We start from the raw sequence: 23,711 nt of genomic DNA on the forward strand, positions 1-23,711 counted from the left end.
GCCAAGTTTTAGAGTATTCACTAAGTCACAAGTGCAGACTGAGTTCAAGACTACTTGGAAGTGATCAATATAGAATGAGCTTCTATGTCTATCAAGTGCATGATGATGTCGAGGATTGACAATGGATGTCGAGTATCAGAACCTCACTAAGTCAGTCTTAAGAACCTAAGTGTCTATATTTGAGGTGACTTTGTAATATTTGTGTAAAGTTGTATTATGGATGACCTTGTAATTGTATAATTGGATTGGTATATATGTATCGTATTGTTTCACATCCAAAGTGTGTGAAAATATGCATGGAATCAATGTAATCATTAGAAAAGAGTAGAAAGTGAAAATTACAAAGGCTACAATAGTATAAGGAGAAGCAAAAGATTCATGTATCACAATAAGGTGATTTATACACTCAAAGGAATCTCATTCAACAGATCAAGTTATAGATTAGAGATCAGCTACTACTTCATTCTAACAGCTAGATCAATCAAATCCTTTAATAAGGTAGAACTAATTGTCTTATGCAAACCTAATTACTAAGTGTATACTTCATTGTATGTTTGTAAATCCTTTAACAAGGTGGACCTAGTAGTTCTTATTGCTTCTAACAAGGAAGATCATCAGAAGTGATCAATGTAAGCTTTAATAGGCCAGCTTTATTCTGCAGTACTAAAGCTTGTGGCTATCATCCCCACCCTAGTTTTACTTTCTATTTGGAAGGTTTCTAGGCCACAAAATCTTTGTGTCAAAGTGTTATGAATGCTTTCATGTTTTAAGTTTCTCATGCATGCAGTCAGATCAGTATTGGATTAATTTTTAATTGGATTAAAGTTTTAAAAGTTTTAGAAGTTTTTGATTCACCACTCCCCTCTTAGTAACTTAGCCTTTCAGAATATTTCCAGCAATACATTATTTCCAACAAGTGGGAATTGAGCTTGATACTAAGGTTCATGAAAAAATCAATAAAACTCATTCCAAATCCAAAGAACCTATGTTAGAAAGATATTTTAGAAGGCATTATGCACTTGATCAGATCATTGGAGACAAATTAGATGGAATAATGACAAGAAGCAAATTGAAAGGTACATGTTTACTTGCTGAAATTGAACCTAGAAATGTTAAAGATGCATTGGATAATGAAAATTGGATTGAAGAAATAAAGAAGAAATAGAACATATAGAAAAGAGAAAAACTTGGACACTTGTTCCGAGACCCAAGGATAAAAATGTAATTGGAACAAAGTGGGTGTTTAGAAAAAAGCTGAATGAAGATGGAAAAGTTTCTAGAAACAAAGCAAGATTGGTATGCAAATCCTATTCTCAAGAAGAAGGTATTGATTATGGTGAAAATTTTGCTCCTATTCCAAGATTAGAAGCTGTTAGAACTTTACTAGCATATGTAGCACACAAAGGTTTTAAAGTGTATCAAATGGATGTTAAATCTCCATTCTTGAATGAAATTCTTGATGAGGAAGTCTACATTGAATAAGTAGAAGGTTTTGTACATCCTAGCAAAAAGGAAATGGTATGAAAGACTTCATAATTACCTGACATAGATTATCTTTAAAAGAATAGATGATAACAATAATCTGTATATCAAAGAAAGAAATATTATTTGTTGATGATACCCTATTCACATGAAATGATGACTTGTGCAAAGCATTTTTAGAATAAATGAGTAAATAATTTGAGATGTCTATGTTTGGAGAGATAAAATTGTTTGTTGGTTTACAAATTCAACAGAAGAAAGATGGTATCTTTATTACTCAATCTAAGTATATCAAGTAAATACAAAAGAAACTTGGAATGGAATACTCAAGACCAATTAGAACCCCTATGTCTACTAGACATAACCTTTCCAAGAGTGATGATTCCAAAGAGGTAGATCAGATCACATACAGATCAATGATTGGAAAATTGTAGTATGCAGTCCATACAAGGCCTGATATTACATTAGCAGTTTGTATAGTGACAAGATTCTTAGCAAATCCCAAAGAAAATCACATGATGGAAATCAAGAGAATCATGAGATATCTGAAAAGTATTGAAGACTATGGCTTATGGTACAAAATTGGAGGCAAATTGGCCTTGAAGGTATTCACTAATGTTGATTGGGCAGGAAGTCTTGATGATAGAAAAAGCACTAGTGGTGGAGCATTCTTTCTTGGTAAAAGACTAGTGTCTTGGGTAAGCAAGAAACATAATTGTATCTATCAGTCCACAACAAAAGAAGAATATGTGGCAAAAAAAATTAATCGTTCTAACATTGTTTGGTTCAAACAAATGATGATAGGTATGAAGATAGAGATCAAAGATCCAGTAGTCATATACTGTGATAACACTAGTGCAATCAATATATCAAAAAACCCAGTGATGCATACCATAACAAAGCACATTGCTATAAAATATCACTTCTTAAGAGAATTGGTGCAAGATAAAGAAGTTAGATTGGAATATGTGAACACAAAAAAAAAATTTGTCGACATATTCACCAAGCCATTACCTAAGGATACATTTTTGTATCTAAGAGGTAAGCTAGGGATCGTTCTCCTATCTAAGGCTCACTAAACAAATATTAGTAATGCATCAACTAGATTATGTTGGAGATCAAACAGTTTGTGCAGTATTGAAAAGGGCATATTGCAAATGAATTAGTACTTAAGGTACATTAATTTTCACCAAGTATTGTCTTTGGCATGTGTTGTCAAAGAGGGAGAAGTTTACTATCATATCTCAAAGAAATATTTTTTTAAAATGGGAGAAGTTTTCTGTAAGAGGGAGAATTTTTTTTATCAAAAGAAGTCATTGCAGATAGAGGTTTTCTAATAGAGGGAGAAACTAAAGGTAGAAAGAGTTCACACTAATAGAGGGAGTTCTCATGGATGAGAATTAGAATGGGGTAAAAACACAAATCTGTGTCACCGTTTGTGATACAAAAACCTATTTTGGTCAAATCTCATTTCTCTATCAAAATTCAATTTTAAAAAAAAACTAAAAATACCCTTTTATAGATCACAGGTTCAATATCATCATTATATAAATTTTTGAGTGTTTTGATTAGTTATAATATGTTATAATCTCAAAATATTATAAGTCGATATTTCAACATTTCAGAAGATGTTGTCTCAAAAAATGAAAAAAAATAGTAAATCATATCAAAAAAAAAAAAAAATTATATTTATCACTAGAGGAGAGAATCCTCTTCATGAATATCTAATTTTTTTTCAAGAAGGTATAGATTTGATAGGGAAGTTTTAACGGGAGGAAAAAATTGTTGGATTCTGACAAGGTCAAACTTGAGTACTTATAACAAATAAAATATACATAAAAAATAATTATTTCTTTTTTTGTTCACTAGCTATACATGTCATCTATAAAATATTTTCAAATCAAAACAAAAAAAGATGATTTGCACATACTTGTTTGACGGGAACTACATCCTATATTTTTTACAGTTAAAAAAGGGACTTTAAAATAAAGTAAAATGAATAAATTCTCGGTTTAAAAAATTATAAAAATTATAGGCATAAAATTCATACAGTTCTACACACTTCATCAGTTTACATCATCTTCATATTATAAACACAAATACCATTTTTTTTGTCATTAATGTTGAACTGTCACATTCTAATATCACGTTTCTTTATAAAAGGTGACACAGGTTTGTGCTTTTACCCATGGGACTAAGGATATGTTCCTTATTTTATTCTTGCTTCAAAAATTTTATTATGTTATGACATGTTGTGTTGCCATCAATGCCAAAGAGGGAGATTGTTGGATATAATTGATTAATTTTATATTATCTTTGATGTTATACAAATGTCATATCATCATCAGCTAGTGTATGTTGAGCTTACTTGGGTAGTGAAGACATTTTTCTATGTCTACTAAGTGTTTAAGAGTTTTCCTAGTTTAGAAGGTAGTATCTACCAAGTTCACGACGCCAAATGAAAGTTTGCAGAAGATGAGTGGTAACCAAGCTCATTCGGTTAATGAAGAAAATGTTGGATGGAACTAGTGTTAATTGAGCTCACTTGATTACCAAATAAAATTTGCAAATATGTAGTATTAACCAAGTTAACTTGGTTAACATAGGAAAATCATTTCTAAGTTAGTGTCTACTGAGCTGGGTCAACTAACAAAGGATTTTCTTATTTTTGCATATTGAGTTTAATTGATTCATTCGTTGGTTCTAGCCAACAAAGAAGATGAATATTAGCTATTCTAAGTTGAATTTTGGTTGAATTGATAATATTAAAGATAAGTTCAAGTTGTGGGTTAGAGTGTGAGAAGTAGTGTGTTTGAATGTATTAAATATTTGATGATGGTAAGAAGAAGCAAATCAGAATGATAAGTAGAATATCCTTGTGGAGCTAAAAAGATATATTTGATCAGAAAGGATCAAGTATACAAGAAGGAATATAGATTTGTAATCAACAATTTAGCTGCATTAGAAACTAGGTCATCTCATTATTACTCTCTAACCATTGTAGAAGTGATCTAAATCTCTTAATAGAGTTGTCTTAACATCTATTTGTAAATCCTCTAACAAGGTGGAAGTTCTATTGAATTGTCTATAGACCTCTAACAAGGTCACTCCTAACAGGGTGATTAAATCCTCTAATAGGGTCACAACTAATAGTGTGTTTTGAACATTTAATAGGGTTGGCTCTTGATAGGGCTCAATTTAGAAGAGTGAAAACAATAACTAGTTGCAATTGGTGGTTTTTCCAAATTGAGTTTCCACGTTAAATCTTGGTGTCTAATGTGTTCATGTTATTTTATTTTATGTATTTTCAGCTAAGCTAAAGTAATGGTAATCATATATAACATCTAAATTTTTCATGTTAAGTATTTACAAAGCATATTTAGTATTTATTGAGTCACAACATTTTTTGTGTGTTTGCCGAGCATCAACAGTGTTTAGTTTTCAAAGTTTGTTTTGTACTGTCATCTAAGGGATCTGGGATTTATTTTTGTAGTAACTGATCTTCACCCCTCCACTCTTAGTTACTCATCTTTATTTCTGACAAATACCTATGCTAGTCATAATGTATGTCTCTTGTTATTATCTAACTATTTGAAATCTTAGGGCCCTAAGTTGTAGGGTCTTCTTCGCCCCTAATTTTTCTGTAGCCATTATGAAAAAAAACCCATGAATATATAGATACTATCAACAAGGAAATGCCTAAGAATACATTCTTATAGGATTAAAGAAACGCTTCTCATTATTGACATAATGAATAGAAAATAGAGTAGTCTATCTTGTTGAGTGCTCCACTTACTATTGTATACAAGATATTTTCAAGCACCTTTTATAGCCATGAATATCAAACAAAAACTTATAGGTACATGAACTAGTGTGGAGATTGTTTACCTCTATTAAATATATACTCCCTCATTGTGATAATTTTCATATTCCAAATGGGTATGTGCAGGATCATGGTGTACCAAACTATGGCCTTAAGTGGTAGTGAAAAATCAGCAAATCAGGCTTATGTCAACTTGACACATAATTTTAAAGTGGTTCTGGACTTTATATAGAAAATTTGTAAGAAAATAATCTATAGGAAATTGAATATAGTTTCTAAACTACAAGGCCTTAACTGGATAAAAAATTATTTGATTGGTCAAAAGTTTGGATTTTAATGCAGTACTACAAAAATTTCAGGGCAAAAATAAAAAGTAGGTGTATGTCTGACCACCTTAATCATAATCAAATGATAATATTTTTAAATATAATTTTAGATATAAAAAGTAGACTCATGCCTGGATGCGACGCATATTTTTGGCAATTTTTATTCCAAATAAATAATTAATTATGAATTTTCTACTATACTGTTTTCAGAATTAAAAAACTCTCGTGTTTGACCACCTTAACATGTTCAAAAAAAATCAAAATTAAGTTTTTTTTTTTTCTTATACTAGTCGAAGGATAGAATGTGACGCATCTTTTGGATTTCACAAATCTTATACGGTTTGAAAGTTATAGCTATTTTTCAACCAGTATGTTAATTAGCACTTTGTAGCTAACTCCATTAGAAAATAAGTAATAATTACTTACTGAACTCATAATTTGACAAAACTTACATTTATGAAAAGCTAAGAACATTCTTAAGAAACCCTTTTCATTACATCAAATTTTTCTTTAAAAAAAGTCATCAACTATATGCTTGAAGTAAAAAACACATAAGAACATGCCAAAAACACATTTTCGAGATGTTTTAAAGATGACCATATAAGGTTGGTATTGAAAGATATAGTAGGGATTATAAAGGTATTAATTATTTTCATTTAGTATCAGGATGGGTGGAAAAAAAGTGGGAATAGATTTTGAAATTCTTTGAGGCATTTCAGAACTACATATTTTTCAGATCGCCACTTTTTGGCACACCATGATCGTGCACATACCCAAATAGTCTATTCTCTTCTTTTTCACCATTCAATGGCTTTTACTTAGTATTTGACAAAAAGGAATACAATAAGATTTTGGTGAGTATCTAGAATGCATCTATGCATAAGTTATACAAAAAATAATTTTGTTAGTATATCATAGAAACTTAATTATAATTTTTAGAATCCTCATATTACTAATAAGAGATATAATTGCAATGATAGTAATGTTTTACCCGTGGAGCAAAAGTCTTGGTATGTTTCTTTTCATACTCAAGAGAGCCTTGTTGGATTTTAACATCTGTCAATCATGTAAGAAATCAAGATCATTTGTAGGATAATTTGTTGACCTAATTGTGATCACATTTAATCTCCTTTTCCAAAACTTCAATTTTTATATAATTTTTAACATGGGTTTGTTAGGTTAATATGCATTTGTCTTATGCTCACCTTGCATATGAATATATTCCAATCAGAAGTCCTTTGGAATGAAAAAATTTTGTTATGCCTTTATGTTGGAAGGAAATATAGTACAAAGTTGGCAACAAGATTACCTTGATGTTGGCAATCTACTAGAATAATGTATCATCCAATTTGAATACACCTATTGGTTATTTATCTAAAATATGATTGAGAAAACATAATTGTCACTTAAGGATGATGAGAGAGAAGTTTTATTACATGGCTCCAACCTCACAACTGTCACTCATATGCTACACTTGGAAAAAATTAAAATAAGTGATAAAGGCTCTCATTTCTGAAAATAATAAAGAGAAACATCCCACACATGCCACATACCACAACCATCAAATCACTTTATTTCCCTATCCTTTGGTGGATTAGTGGCTATCCAACCATGAAAAAAAATTTCTTTGTATTTCTTTTTAACAAGTTTTAGAAAAAAAATTAAGCCCCTTTTGTATGGTTGACAATTTTTGTACCCCTGTAGCCCTTGCCCCTATGGTGTATCAGTGCAATAAATCCTTAAACTCAATATCTTAAAACATCCTAAAATATCTCCCCAGCATGATTTGGAAATAAAGATAAATCAACAAACTAGATAGAATGTATATCATCATTTTGCTACCTCTTTTAGCATATGTCACTTTGAGGTTCACAAAGGTAGACAAAATAAAAATTAACTAATTTATTTAAATGGAATGTTAGTTATTCTCCTTTAATGATTGAGTAGAATATGATTAATCAATCACCTTCTATGTGGATTCAAAAGACTTATAATTTTTGGGCCAAATAAATTTCATGCAATAGCTTAAATGTTCGCTTCATTATTTGTCCCACTAATGAGTTAATTTTCTCTAAAGGATTCAAGTATCCAATCCAATCTCTTCTTGCAAACCCTGCACCATATGAGCTAGGGTTACCTTCTATTGCCCCTTCAAAATTTAGTCCACCCCAAGCTCTAATTTTTTCCAATCACTAGTTAAAACTCCTTTCTTATTTTGATCGACCCAAAAGGATCCATTAACATTCCTATTATAAATTAAATATTTTTTATATGTAACAATGTAACATTATAAAAAATAATACTACAATTATAGAAAAAAAATTATAAAACAATAATCCCAACCCTCAAGTAAAAATAAAATTTTGATAATTCATACATTAAAAGAATTATATAAGTTCTTCCACAGCTGAGTGTGGATCATTATTCCAATATACTTAGTATATATTTAAAAGCTAACTAGTAATAGGAAAATTAAGGTAAACTAGCTAGTAATGCATGGGTCGATATTTCTCTACTTTATTAGAATTAGTACATAACATTTTTATTTATTTTGAGCATTAAAAATACAAGTAGAGGTTTTACATGATCTCTAGTCAATGCCTACTAAGGTAGTTAGATGGATAGATATCTCAAGCAGCAAAGCCGAAATCATTAATGCATTTTGACTTTTTATTGGAAAACATAGTTGATTTTATATCAATATCTCTCATCACAATTCCTCTACATGGCATAGTCCTACTACGCATCAAATTTACAACCTTAGACATTAACGAGGTTCCTTTTATGTTCTTGAAGGTCACATCTTCTACATGCACTGTAAAATTTTGCATAATAATTTATGATATTAATTCAAGCTTCAAAAAAGATAATAAAATATTAATATTGGACTAAATTAGTATAGATAATATCAATCTTTACCTAATTTCCAAAAGGTGAATATGAATCACAATAGTATTGGTCTGTAGCTATGGGTTTTTCAATATTTAGAATTGTTATGTCTTCAAATACAACATCTCTCACATACCCAGAGCCATTCTATATGGAAATAAATCTCACTCAGCTCATACATTAAGAAGATACAATCTAATCTTCAGTCAACTCCATGTAATAGTTTAAATAAACTACAATCTACTTACTCTTGTATAACTAATAGATATGTTCAAGAAACATAGATATAAGCAACCTGCCATGTGTTGATTCTTGCTCCATTTTTGGTTCCAATAAACAAAATGTTATGAACATCAATTATTTCCACTGGTACTTCTTCCCCATCTTTTCTTAGGCTCTCAATACTGAAAATAACAAAAAAAAAATTATTAAATTCATCCCTTAGACATGTAATGTCTCATGATTAAGTCCTTAAATACCTAATGTCGTGGCCTTGTCCACATGTGATCTTTTTAAGATCAACATTGGAGGATCTAGATACAATTGAGATACAATCATCCCCTGCTTCACAATCAACAATAATTAGAATTAGCAAATTAGAATGAAGTATAGACTTTTCATAATTTACTAAGAACAATGTCACATAATCTTTTTATAATTAGCATAGTTTGGACATCTTTTAAGTTAAGAACCATATATTCAAGGCCTTCTCAAGGCAGGTCTAAAACTAAATGGCAAGCCTTATCAAGAGAGACCCAAAAAGCAACCAAGTATTCCTTCTGTTATGAATTGAATCTCATAACTATGACAATTTGGGTTATATAGAATATTTTCTTTCTATAGATGAAAAAGTAATATGTTTTCACTTAGAAACATATTGCAATGCCATTGTTCCTTATTTGGACATTCTTGGATCCTTGGAGATGAATTCCATCTATATTTTGGGCTCTACTTAGGAGCTCTAATCTTAAATCCCACGACTTGGATATTTGAGGAGTAGATTAAAGCAAGATGCATTTTTTGAGTGTTCAAAAATTCCAAATTTGCCAACAAAAAACTCATACATTTTATGATAGACACTACCTAAAACATGGAAAAATAATATCTAATTTTTCAAAATCTTCTATAAAAAATGATACTATTGTATTTAGGCAATAAAATAGCGATAATTAGGAAAAAACCTACAACACAACTATAAAATCTGATCCTTTTATCTAAGAGATCCTAAGTTCATGTGAACCATCATCAACTGCTCTAAATTCTGTAACATTCAAAAATCACTGAATGGCCCTAATAATATTGTATAATAAGCATTGTATATTGTACAATTAACAAAGAGCATTATAAGCAAACAAATTTTCATTGATTATAATATTCTTTGATGGTAAGCAGTAATTAATCTTAAGCAATAATAAAAATTCAATAGAGGTTTATATTTTATAGTATCTTATGGATCATGATCTAACATATTATGTGTTCTTCTTATAGGATTTTATGACACTTGTTAGATCTCCTAGTCAATATGGTGAGGGTTGTAGTCCACAACCTTCATATAAGTAATAGTTTCCCTTTACAACATTATAAAACTTAAATTTGATCTTTATCCATTGCAAATGTCTTTGCTAAGAATGTTTCTTTAGCTCACGATGAAGTTCAAATGCCTCCTTCAGTCATCACTTTGATATTGTTGGCAACAAGAAGATTGCAAACATCTGGGACTATACCATGTACAACTGGTAAATCCTTGTTTTGCTATATTTTGTAATGTGCTAATCATGCATTATTTCTTTTATTGAGTGGATTTTATTGTCATGGACCTATTTTTTGCACTAATAGATAAACCTTTATTTGATAGAACAATAGAGACTAGTACTACTGAAGATGAACCATTTCCTAGAGCAGCCCATGTGACTAGTACTAGTTTGTTTGCAGGGACATTGTTACTGAACAAGGAAATGATATTTGTTTTAAAATTATGAAAGCTTCCAAGTACTTTAAAATTATATTATTTATTGTGTAAGAGTATTCTATTTGTACATAAATCATTTTGGACTGATAATTCGATGATTTTTTTGTAGGAAATAACATTTTCTATGATCATCCTTTTCAAATGGGATTGAAGCTATTTTGATGCAAGAGCATCCTGGGCTTTCTTCTAATCATGCATGTTGGAGGAATTCAAGTTTATGGTTGTGGACTCAGTAACAAAAGAAGTGGTGCTCAATCGCTATTAGGAATAGTTTATGCCTGGAAGCTTTGCATATTTTATGATGTTAGCATATACTATGGAGCTTGACATGCACTCTGGTGCTTGGTAAGGTCTTGTAGCTCAACATGGTCTTGGAGCTCGACATGGTCTATGGTGCTCAGTTTGGATTACAAGCCTGATGATGCTTGGGAATTCACTGGTGGTTGGCTTCGTTTTGATGACACTTGGCTTGTTCTTGATTCCTATTGATGTTAAGTTGTCTATGAGCCAACTTTTGGCATTTAATTTCTATACGAGTATTTAATTTGTCTTGTAGCTGACTTATGGCTTAACATATATTTAATGTAAGGGTTTAGTTTGTGATGATATGGATTGACTTGTGGCTTAGTTGGGTATAAGTAAGGAATCTTGTAGAGTCTTTAGGCATTATGAGATGATTCATCTAGCTCAGAGAAGGGGATGAAGTGTAGACACAAACTTTGAAGAGCTAGGGCTATGGCTTGAGAACCAAAGGATTAATTGGTGAACCTAAGTGTACAAGTTTGGATTCTTGTTTGCATTCATATCTAGTTGTGTATCTTGACTAGATGGGATTGAGATTGTAAGTTGGATCTTGTGTGATCTTGCAGAACTGATATTGTAATTGTTGTTTGTAGGTAGCCCTAACCCAAAAGGCCTTACAACTAGGAATATTGCATGTAATTAGCTATTTATGAATAAAGAGTTATGGTTTTGTATCACATCTTTCTTTATTTTTGTGTTTCCATTGTGTGGTTATTTGCTGGGGGTTTGGATATTTCCTTTGGGGACTCTCCTTCATTGCATTGCATCATATTTGAACCCACCATACGTAAAAGGTACGTAGTTTCATATCATTGCTATAATATTTTTATTTTCTTCCATTTGTTGTACTATATTAAAGTTATTATTCTAATAATTTTATTTAAAATAAAAGGTACAATGAACAAGGTCCTAAATTAAAAAATCAACTAATTACATATTTTAAGGACCTTTTTTGGAAAAAAATAGTTTTGACAGTACCCTACTTCTCAAAAGAGCATCCAAACATATAAAAACTATGAGGGACTAATATAGAAGGGGTCTAAAGGATAACCCAAATTATGAGAATCTTCTTATGATTAAAACAATGGAGTGGAATGAAATAATATAAGATGAAAAAGAGAAAAGGCATCATGGTAAAGAAAATGAATGAGAAAAGGGAAAAAGAAGGTAAGTTATGATAATATTAAGTAGAATGTAATCATGTGCTAATTAGTGATCTTTGTAAATATATAATCTAACATGTTTTAAACTTTTCATAGATTGTAGGACACATCAAAAGCTACAAAAGCAAGACTACAAAAGGTTGGCCAACACAAACATGGCTCTAGTGGCTATATGAATCTTCCCTCTTGACTTGTAAGTAGCAGCAATGAAATTTCATATATTTTTTTATATCATATTGCAAAAAATAATGTTTAATCAAATCATACATGCAAAAATGGTGATATTAAGAAAAGAATACAGGGCACAGAATTCAATGTAGAGCCCACATATGAAGATAAAATAATTTCCTTGAAGGAAGGCTATAAAGTCAGGTTTGCACATCTACACCAAGAATTTGAAAGCCATACCCAAGAATTTGGTGCACCAAATGAGACATAGGTAAATTGGTCAAATGAAAAGTAAATCAAATTGAAGAGTTGATAAATTTATTTTTGGTGCTAGTTTCCAACCTAAATTTACTACATAACATTTCACTTCAGCCTTTAAATCTTATCATAGAACCTACACATGATGAAGGCCATGATGTGCATCATAGTGGTGGAGGTATTACTTTTCTGTTGGGAATTAATTACACAATAATTATGAATATAGTTTAACATCTTCAGTTTCAAATTTATGAGTAACCTTTTTAAAAATATTTTAGAGCATGTTGGACATCATGGTGAAGAAGTGGAGCATGTTCTAAGTGTTCAACATGTTGAGGTGGTGGAATATCAAAATGTGATTATACATGATGTGGCATTTCCTAGTAAGAAAAATGCATTTTATGTTCTACTAGTTAATGGAATACTTGTAACAAGTAAAAAAAGAAAAAGAGTAAGCCAATTTAACCCATTTACTTCTTATTGCAATAGAGGCCCCTTTAGTGCAGTACCCTTGTGCTCCTCAAAATAGGAGGATGCATCATAATTTGATGTTACATGTTCCACAAGAGGAGGAGAATGATGAAGATATTGATGTTCCTATCAACCTTTACCTTAAGAAAGCTAAGAAAAAAAAATGATTTTTCAAAAATGCTCTTTGATAAATCTTGTTTGATAAACTTTGTTGGATAATGAAAGAAATTTGTTTTAAGTAACTATCTATGACTTTTTCATATTAATATTGGTTTTTATTTCATGTTAATGAATATTGTTATGTGTTATTGAAATCTCGATTAGTATTGTGTATTAAAGCATTTTATATCATATTAATGAATGTTATAGTTCATAAATGGATGGATGAATGAATGAAGTATGTAATTAGATTATAATGGGGAATTTAGATTGATGTTAGGGGGAGGTGGGGTGAGGCCAGATGAGCTTCTATCTTCTCATGGTTGGCCTTGTTAACTAGAGAATATTAAAGTACTCTCGAAACCAAGTGAAGCTCAAACTAACATACCTTCATTAATTAGTCAATTTCATCCATTGTAGGTCTACAATGATGGGACAATACTCAATGGTATAGGTATGAATCTCTAGAGGAATATTAGGTACTCAATCTTCTAGCTTCAACAACTTTACCACTTGCCTCATTTTGGGTCTTGCAGCTGGATCTAGATGGGAGCACCACAACCCTATGCCTACTAATTGTTCCATTTCAGCCTCCTCAAACTCCCCATTTAACTTTATATCTACATCATCTAAAAAATTTCCTTGACCATAGAGATCCCATACCCACTCCACAAGCTTCATAGGATGCTCTTGTAAGCTCACATCTACTTCTCTCTTTCTTGTCTCAATTTCCAAGGCCATAGCCCCAAAACTATATAAACATATGATTCAAGGTTTGTTCTTCTTATCACCACACACTCAGGAGCTAGGTAACTGAGGGTTCTAGTTGCAATTGTAACATGAGACAAATTATTGTGCTCCAACATCTAGACTAAACTAAAATATGAATTGGAAATACCTGCACAACAATTTAAACAGTTGGCCATAGAACCTACAACAAATCTGACAACGTACAATTCTATGCAATTCTTACTTATTTGCAAACATAAAAAACATTACAAAAATTTTAGATATGCATTTATAAAAATTTATCCATGAAAATATTGTAACCATAGGATTTCTCATACTAGAATTGGGATGATCTTGTAACCTATGATCTCGTTGTAATGTTGTACTTTGTCAATTCTAGGATAGCAAATACAATTCTCTACATTGTTTTTTCTCAGGTAATGAAAATTTATACATCTCAATCTATATATAAAAACTAATTATTTATATTATTTTTTCTTAGATAATAAAAATTTATAGAATTTAATCTATGCATATACATATATAGAAGTAATTTCATATAACTAGCTAGATTTTTTATTTGAATAATATAGGGAGCTATGAAAGGATTTGATGGATTCACAAACAACTATCTTGCAAACCTTGTAAATAAAGTTGCAATGCTTAGTCCTTTTGCTTATCTAGATCATGTTACTTCTCCCCTATCAAGAACTACAACAAAAATCAACCTTGATCAAGTACTTATTTGTAATTGTTTGTTAACTACATTTCTATACTTTAATTCATATGCATACCAACTTTCTTTAATGCTCACCATTTTCACTGACATGTATACTTGGCTTTAGGCATCTACGAATATAATACACCAACATAAGTTGCAAAATCATCTATTGAATATAAACACGAAATTATGAATATCAATATTTCATTTTACATTCTCTCTTTTACACTGATTTAATTGCTCTTTAAATCACCTTTGGTATTTTCCATTTATTTTAGGGGAAGTAGTAGCTAGGATTATGAGGCTATGAATCTACAGATTCTTTTAGGAGTTCAAAAGATGTTGATCTTTAATTAATTGTGAGCATATAATAAATTTTGATATATATTTCTAAATATTCAATATCTGAATTAATAGTATCCATTTGAAGTACACATCCACTAGAAAGGTGTTGTAGAGATCATATTAGATTTGTACATCACATGGATGGATAATAGTGGTGTCGCACAAGAAATATTCTTCCAATATTTTTTTTTGCTAATTATATTTGTAGTTCTCATAGACATAATGCTTGTTAAATATATATCATCTTCCTTGACCATTTAGATTCCTCTATTTCTTATTACAGTCTGAGGATTTCAGTAAGATTACTAACACTATCATGCATAATATGACCTCCTATACTAGTCTTTCATGTAGGCATTGTTGCTATCCATGGTTCTCATAGTATGGTTATGATTATAGTTGTTGCATACTTAATTTCATCCAATATTTTTTGTAACTCTTCCACCTTATTAATAGTGATAAGAATTCTATACAATGTGCTTTTAGCTTTCCAAATAACCAAAATTTTATGGGTAGAGTTTGGTTTTTTCACAATTTAAATTATTGAAGATTCAACTAATTTATTGTGTGAAATTATTCTTAAGAAGGTTCTATCTTCCTCAATAGAAAGAACAACAAAACTCTCTAACTGTATATTAATATGATTTATCTCTAAAAACAATGGAAAAGACCATGAGTATACACAACTAGAGCCACCATTATTGTTTTCTTTATTAATGAAAGGAAAATTTGATAGATTACTTGTGCTTTTCCTTCTTGACCATTCTAATTATAACTCAAGCATTGTTTTCCCTTTCCCTCGCCTCAATTAGTTCATGTATTTTCAAAAATTACATTTCATAACTATTTTGTGAATGTGAGGGAAATGTTGGTATGCAGAATCTGAATGAAAATGAAAAGTTTCATTACTTTTCAAGAAAGTAAGGTGTAATATAAAATTTCTTGGCACTTGTAATATTCATAGGCAGAATGATAATTGTTTGTAGTGTATATGAACTCCCACCACATCTGCATAGTTTAATTTTTATAAATTTTATGAGTGTGGGATGCATTAGGGATCTAAATATGAAACTATTCATGTACCACCCCAATTTTTTAGGAAGGTAATATTACTTGCATTGGATGGGATTATATTGGATAAATAACCACAACCCTGTAGGCTATATCAAATTTATCATTCGTATTAATTTAGATAATGGTGATTTGAATGAATTGGCAGGGGTATTCAATTATCATGGAATATGTTGTCTATCTATGTGACTTAGCTTATGCCCATGCCCTTAAGGCACTCTTCTCTCATTACATTTCCATTGTTTCCTAATCAACTCATGAATCGTTGCTGCATCAATAAAGGGTTTTTTAAGTTAGGTTTTTCGCATGCCCTAATTAGGTTTTGTACATGCACTCTTCTCTCATTTCAATTCCATTTTTTTTGAACTAATGAAATCTAGGTGCTATTGTGACACTCTTATGTTAGTAAATGTTTAAAATATTAAAAATTTCTATTAGATTTATCATGTTCAGATTGCAGTTGGATATATCAAGTTATGTTACTTTGCAATTGGATTTATTTTCTGTTAAATCATTTTTACTATCATAAAGTATGTTGCTTATTTATTTTAGGCTAGTGTGATCTGATCTTTATTGTAATGTCAAAATAGATTCAAACTATTAGATTTTTTTATATTTTTGATAGGAATGATAAATATTTTATAACAAAATAATGCTAGTTTCAAACTAGATGTAAAAGTTTGTACAAAATTTTAGTTTATTATCTACAATGGAGAGGAGCCATGTCATAAAAGACCAACACCAAATTTTTTATAGACCATCCAGTCTTTTTCTTCTTTTAGTCTCTTTCGCAATTCTCTTTTAGCTACTTGTTCCCTTGTTGATGCAATTCAACAGTCAAGTTTGCATCGTAGGTTCTTCTGTATTGTATATTATTGTATAACTTGCAATGTTTAATTTAATAAGGGATGATAGTACATGAATATTATCTTCCATAAGTCAAAATTACATGATTTGAGATTGCTAAGTGAAATCCATTTCTTAAAAATAGTTATTTAAGCCACAAAGCTTTCCATTTCATTAGCTCAAATAGTCCATGCATTTTTTTCCATTTCATCTTCAATGGTGGAACATTTACATTGACTACTTTTACTTCTTATTCCTTGGCACCTATCCTCTCATATTCTTTACATGTAATAATAATTGTGATATACCTAGATCAGAAATAGTAGTCATTATAGCATCAATTTTCCTTTAAATGGTCTTGAACTATATAGATATCAAATCAATCTCCATAATATCCATCCATACTAATAATATCTAGGCTGCTGATGCTCCCCCAAGAATAACTATGGATATATTCTTTCACCTCCATAATATAACATCCACCACTATTCAAAGAAAATGGTACATAAAACCATTAAAGCCACATTATAGTTTTGTTACTTTAATCAACATAAGAATTTGAGTTTGGATACATCTAGTAGCTTGACTAGTATACATTCAGGATCATATAATTTAGTAAAATCATCATTATTTCATAGTTGACAGTCCAGATGATCGATAAATTAATAATTTTGATCTAAAACATGCATACAAAAAATAAAGATGGGATTTTTATCCAAATGTTTCAAACAGAAAATGTCACCTAATCCTCCACCCAGAACATCATGAATTCTTGGTCTGTTCGAGAGTTGCAAAAAATCCCTATTAGAAGCCCACAAATTGGTAGAGATTTCAGCCAATAGTATACCTTCAAAAGCTCACTTTGAAACCTTGACCTATCACTAAGTGTCTCAGACTCTAATCAAATTAGTTCCCCAATCTTACATGTGACTTAAATAGAACAAAGAATGAATCTTCCATCTAGACCAAGGAAAATTGATCAAGAAGGTAACTTGGGATGGAGATGTACACATATATTATGTTCTATTCTTGAATGAAAGACCAAATTTTTGGTTCACAGATCAACTCAAAACTTAAAATGACTGACTTTGAACATTGTGATTTTTATCCTTTTCAATAGTTGAGGCTTTTAGTTTTCTTTAGTTTCCATTTCTTTTTTCGTCTCACTTTTTTAATATTTCTTGAAATTTTGACTTTCATGAAATAGAAAATAAAGGATAGGGGAATAATGATATTGAATTTGAAAAGATGAAAGAAAGGTTGGTGTTGTTCTAATCTGAGGTGTTTTCATAATGTCGGTGACCTAGAAAGAAACTATCTTTTGAAGACTTGTTGGAAAGCCATTTGTCATTATCAAGCTTGATAATCTACAAATACTTATCCCTCAAAATAAATGAACATTGGAAATTGATTGAATGCATGTGCCTTAAGTTTGAGGAAATAAGGAAAGATGACATGATGATTGTTGCCGATTCTGATACTAGGCATGAAAATCATCTTGTTAAAGATTTAATGGTGCTTTTCTATGAGACCTCATATTTGAAGACAATTCTATAATATATCCAAGTTCTTCCTCAAGAACATGCCCTTATGTCTATTGTAAAGAACATGGAGAGACCTACTTTCAAAATGAGTTTGTCTCTAATGCATCCACTTTTCTCCTATCTTGCAAGTCTATTTTACTCATCAATAGATTCATCTTTAGATAACTTTGATGTAATTTATATGTATGGGTGCCATCCTTTAGCATACTTAAAACTTCATTTAAATTTTGAAATTTCTTTGTCACTACCATTTTATTTCCAAAGCATAATTTCAACATACAATTATCATTTAATCTGGTATGATTTATGTTTGAATTTTTCATGTTCTAAGCATGTTGTGTGATAAAATAGAAGTCACTATTTCCAAATATAAACTTCCAGATGTCATTCTTGCTGCAATATCTATATAATTCTAATTCAATTCTGATACACTATCAACCTTGATTAGATTTCTATAAAGTCATTTGTGTTTACATTCTCATCTTCTATTTAGCTATGATAGTAATCATGACATAATCATAGACATTATGTCCTTGTAAACTACTTATAAATCTTCTTAAAATTCTTTAAAATATTCTTATTTATTGAATTCAAATCTTGACATCTAATACCACCACCATTGCAGATGATTATAGTTGTGATTTCCATTTCCAACATTCTTAGGTGACACCTTAATATTTATAATATTTTGAAATAAATAGATTCATATTTATGTCTGGAAAAGTTACATTTCTATCACCATATTCTTCTCTAGACACAACAGACACAATTTTTGAGTATATAGTCCTCAGAATGATCAACAGAATCTACACGAAGGTGTATAATTGTAGTAACACATGAATTATAAAAATAAATAAATGTTGAATGGTTAAATCATTATGAAGCCTCAAAAGGGTGAGAAGAGGGTTCTCATCATATAGAATCTCATCCAAATAGAAATTAGAATATTAGTGTATTGAGCACATTACCTAGTAAAGAGGTCTAAGTGTGTACTTGTAAGATAAGAAAAGTGGGAGAAAAGAAGATGTATATATACATATTTTTAGAGGAGAAGCATGAAAGTAGTAATGGTACCCCTCCCCATCTGAATCTCATTTTCCAAAGAAATAGAAAACCTTTTTGTAGTTACCCTTGTAAAGAGAGATGAAGGGGGTAGGGAGAGAGATAAACCATACTCATGACTAGTGTATTTGAAGACCTTTCCTCTAGTAGAGAAAATGAAGAGCACCACTTTAAAATTTTAGAGGAGCTTTTTTTATTAAAGTCACTCTCAAAGATGAATGTATATTAAATGATCATGAGGAGTATTGACAACATGTTGCCTAGGATGTGCATCCCTCCGTTTTTGTCAGCTAAAAAAATTGAATGGTAAGTATATAGTAAACATTTTGTTTACTTTCTTTATTTTTGACATCAATGAGATAATGGCTAACATGAAGAAACATGGAAATAATGTATGACACTCTTTGTCTTCTTACATGATTGGGTTGATAGCATTTTTCCTTCATGTCTTGCAAGTGCTGTCTTGCTTGAGAAATAAGAAAATTGGAATTCTTAGCTCTTAGCAACCATCTATCACAACCTTTCCTTCTAACATCTTTTGCAATGGTGTGAGAAAAATTAGAACCCTTTTGGTTTGAATCCACAATACATACCCCATTATAGTGTTTCCAACTTGAATACCATCACAAGAGGACCCCACATTATCATTACCGTAATGTGAAATGGGTGCAACCACATGATTAGATCTGTTGTTGTAATAATCTAAATAGATGTCAACCCTTGGTATCTTGTTTTAATCCTGTCCAATGGGCTGATCCATGGTTGTAACCATTTCCACTTTGTGATCAACATGAGGACTCAATGGCATGGTATTAATCATTGGATATAAAGTTTTTTCTTCATTAGAACACCCACTCAATGATTGATTTTTGCACTCATTATGATCACTTCTAGGCTACAAGCTAGAAATAAGTGATTCACCCTTGTTCGGTATACCAAGAATTGTGTGAAAGTAAGTATATCCTATATCTCTTGAGGAAGAGAGAAATACTTATCATATCTAGTCATTATCACTTTATTTATTACTGAGACACAAGGATTCTTCTGATTTCTTTCTTTCCATCCCTATTTATTTACAAAAAGCCATTCCATAATGTGCAATTCTACTGCCAATAAAAAAAACTAAAATTGAACTAAAATGATAATAACTTCTCTTTAGCCTACAGGTTGGCAAGATCATGCACTTATACTACTGAAAGATCCATTGAAAAATTCAGCCTCAAAATTAGAGACTCAAGGAACTTCATTAAATGCATTCCAAAGAATCTTTGTACATGTTGTTTCAATATTTTAGTTTGTTAATGATTGCTTGAAATGATATCATTTTTTTTAAAAATGGTCTCAAATTGTTACTAAGATGTCTATGTAAAGAACCATAATGAAGATGCAATTTTTTTGACTTTTGAATTCATATAGATGATCCACACTATGTAAATATGTAGGTAGTCATTAATACACATAGTTGTCATGAAAACTAAATATGAGAGAGATATGTTTTGACATTTGAACTCCTTGTGACTAAAATAATGTTAGAATGCAATAAAACTACTTATGCTATGAAATGATGAGAAAAAGGTCAACTTTTGGTTTAAAATGATGTATCTGATGCAATTACAAAACACCATAAATCCCTATCAAAATGATGAACATTGAATTGAACCATGCCAAACATACAATACTTTATTCAATTCCATCTATTAATATATTGCAACTTCATTCAAATAGTTGAAGTATGAACTACTTGCTTCTTAAACTCTAAATCCTTCTAGGTACACCTTCTAGGGTATGAGTACAAACTTATGTCACCCTTTTCTAAAGGAAAAGACTTACAAAAGTATAACTGTTCATCTTCAATGTCATAAAATTGGCATTATTATTCTAAGTTTGGAAATGAAGTAAACTAATAAAATATGTAGAAATGGATGAATTTTAGGATTATAATTTTTAATAATTATTTGGAGTAAGACTAAATACAATTTCCTAATTTTCATACATAATTTTTTAGATACTGAAAAATGTTGAAAATTAGGGGTCTAGTTCCCACCACAAAATTATATGAAAGTAAACTTATTTAACTTTGATCTCAGACTATGTTATAGATAACAATGTAGCTAGAACAATCAAAAATAAAAATTAGCTTTAGACCTAAATTTTCTCTTTTATAATGATTTGAATTTCAACTCACTTGAAATTGATAGTTTTCATCTCCCACCATAATTTTCAAAACAAATCTATTCTAAACAGGAAAATAATTATATATTCTAGAAGAGGACTCTCCCCTCTAGAATGCCATATAATTTTAAAATTTTTTTGATATGATTTATTATTTTTTTCTTTCTCAAAATCGACATCTTTTTGAGTGTTAAATTACACACTTGTAGAATTTTTTAATTACAATATACTAGACCTAATTAAAACACTATATATATATATATATATATATATATATATATTCTTGGCTCTGAGCTCTATAAAATGATGTTTCTATGTTATTAAAAAGAATCATAAAAAATAGTAGGATATATTGAAATGCCACTTTTTTCAAATAATTTTATTTCTTTACTAATTGGATACAAACTAGTATAAAACATGCACTTAATAGACATTACCACTTGGAAAAGTGTGAGACCATATATAGCCTAGCTAGAATGAATTTATTTAGATCATATGTTTGAAGAAAATTTCTTTTTAGATAAAAATACTCAAATTCTATCATTTTGATAAGTTAGCCTAAAAGGTGACACAACTTTGTACTTTTACCCTCTAGCAGGTGATGGATTTGTATGGCTAGGTATAAGCCTATAAGTCTTCCATATTCACCTAGAAATCAATCCTTCTACTATAAATTTGAAGCCAATATACTCGACCGGATATACATTTTGTGATGAGATATTTAGGTAGATAATATGGGTTATTAATGTTCAAGGTAAATACATGAGTTATTACAATTGAAGGGCATAATACATTTTGGTATGAGATATTTAGGGAATCATGAATTGATGCTATAGGAACTTTTGGGTATTGATTGGGTAGGAGATGCAAGGGACAGGAAGAAGACTTTAGGATATTGCCTTAGAATATGAATTTTTCAATAATGATATATCACATAGTGTAAGTCTAGTTCAACTTTTATAAGTTTTGTTTTAGATAAACTAGTAAATACTAAATTTCTTCTTATTTTTTGGACATCAACATAAGATAATGATTGATTTTCATTTTTTCCATGTGAGCTTGAAATAATAGTAGTGCTTGATATGAAGTTTCAAATGTTCTTAGTTAAGTTGTGTATTGATAGGACCATGAGAATGATGATGTAGGGGAGGAGACAAAAGATTTTGATGATGAGATGGTAGATATTGAAATTTTTAATTATGTTGATCCAGAAAATGTTTCAAAGCTACAGAATACATAACACTATATTGATATCATGCAAGCATGTGGAGAAAAAATACATAATATATGAAAAGAAAATAAACATATAACCGTTGAAAACTAAATAACTCCCATGAATTTGGCTTAAGAATCTTAAACTAAAGTTGGCATAATAATTTCCCAAGTGAGAAAATCATTTTGTGTAAGACTATTGGATTGAAGATGATTCCAAAAAAAAGTGACATTTATCCTTGATATGGAGCCCTCTACGGATGTCACTGGACTTAACTCTTTCTTGGACACATCAGGTACTTCCAAAAGTTCATTAAGAACTTTGAATGGAAATCCTATTGGTTGGATAAGCTAAGTCAAAATTGAAAACCATATGCATGGGAGATTGCACAAGGAAAGGCCTTTAAGGAGCACAAACAAGACTAGTGTGTATGCCCATTATGGTATATCTAAATTGGGACAAGGATTTCTATGTTCATAGGGTTAAAGATGAGTGAAGAGTTAAGGTTACAAGGTTGCAAAATGCTTTGTTTGCACCATCACATGATTAAATGTTGAGTTAGGATCTCAACCTATGAGGGTGCAAAATGAAATAAAAATGGGTAGTTAAATGATAATCACAACATCACACAATTTTAGATCGGATTGTGTTTGGTGGTTGTAAGAAGGTGACATTGTTAAGGATAAATGTATCATAACATCACACAATAAAAGGAATGTTAGGTCCTAACCATTGTGAAGGTGCCAAGCAATTAATTTTATGATGTTCACAAGGTCATTGTACTTAGTGAGGTGGGGAGATTCCAAGCTACAAAGTAGTGATGGGGCTTAGAATGAAGAGGTCATAGTTTTGTAAGGCCATTTAGTTAACAAAGATTTTAAGTTGCAAAGTTGTGAACATGAGAAGGTGTAGGTCAACATGATAGTTAGAAAGCTGTGAGATGCAGTGGAATGTTTGAAGGATATAGGGCCACATGGCAAAGTTGACTGTTCAATTC

The 23,711-nt window shown here is 30.5% G+C and overlaps 1 pseudogene; it reads right to left on the minus strand.

Moving 5' to 3' along the window:
* Window positions 1-8,225: 8,225 nt before the first annotated feature.
* On the minus strand, window positions 8,226-13,752 carry LOC149559122 (putative polygalacturonase At1g80170; annotated as a pseudogene).
* Window positions 13,753-23,711: the final 9,959 nt, after the last annotated feature.

The sequence above is a fragment of the Cupressus sempervirens genome, chromosome 5, assembly GCF_028749045.1.
Source record: "Cupressus sempervirens isolate cs-2001-9-10 chromosome 5, ASM2874904v1, whole genome shotgun sequence".
NCBI classification, from domain to species: domain Eukaryota; kingdom Viridiplantae; phylum Streptophyta; class Pinopsida; order Cupressales; family Cupressaceae; genus Cupressus; species Cupressus sempervirens.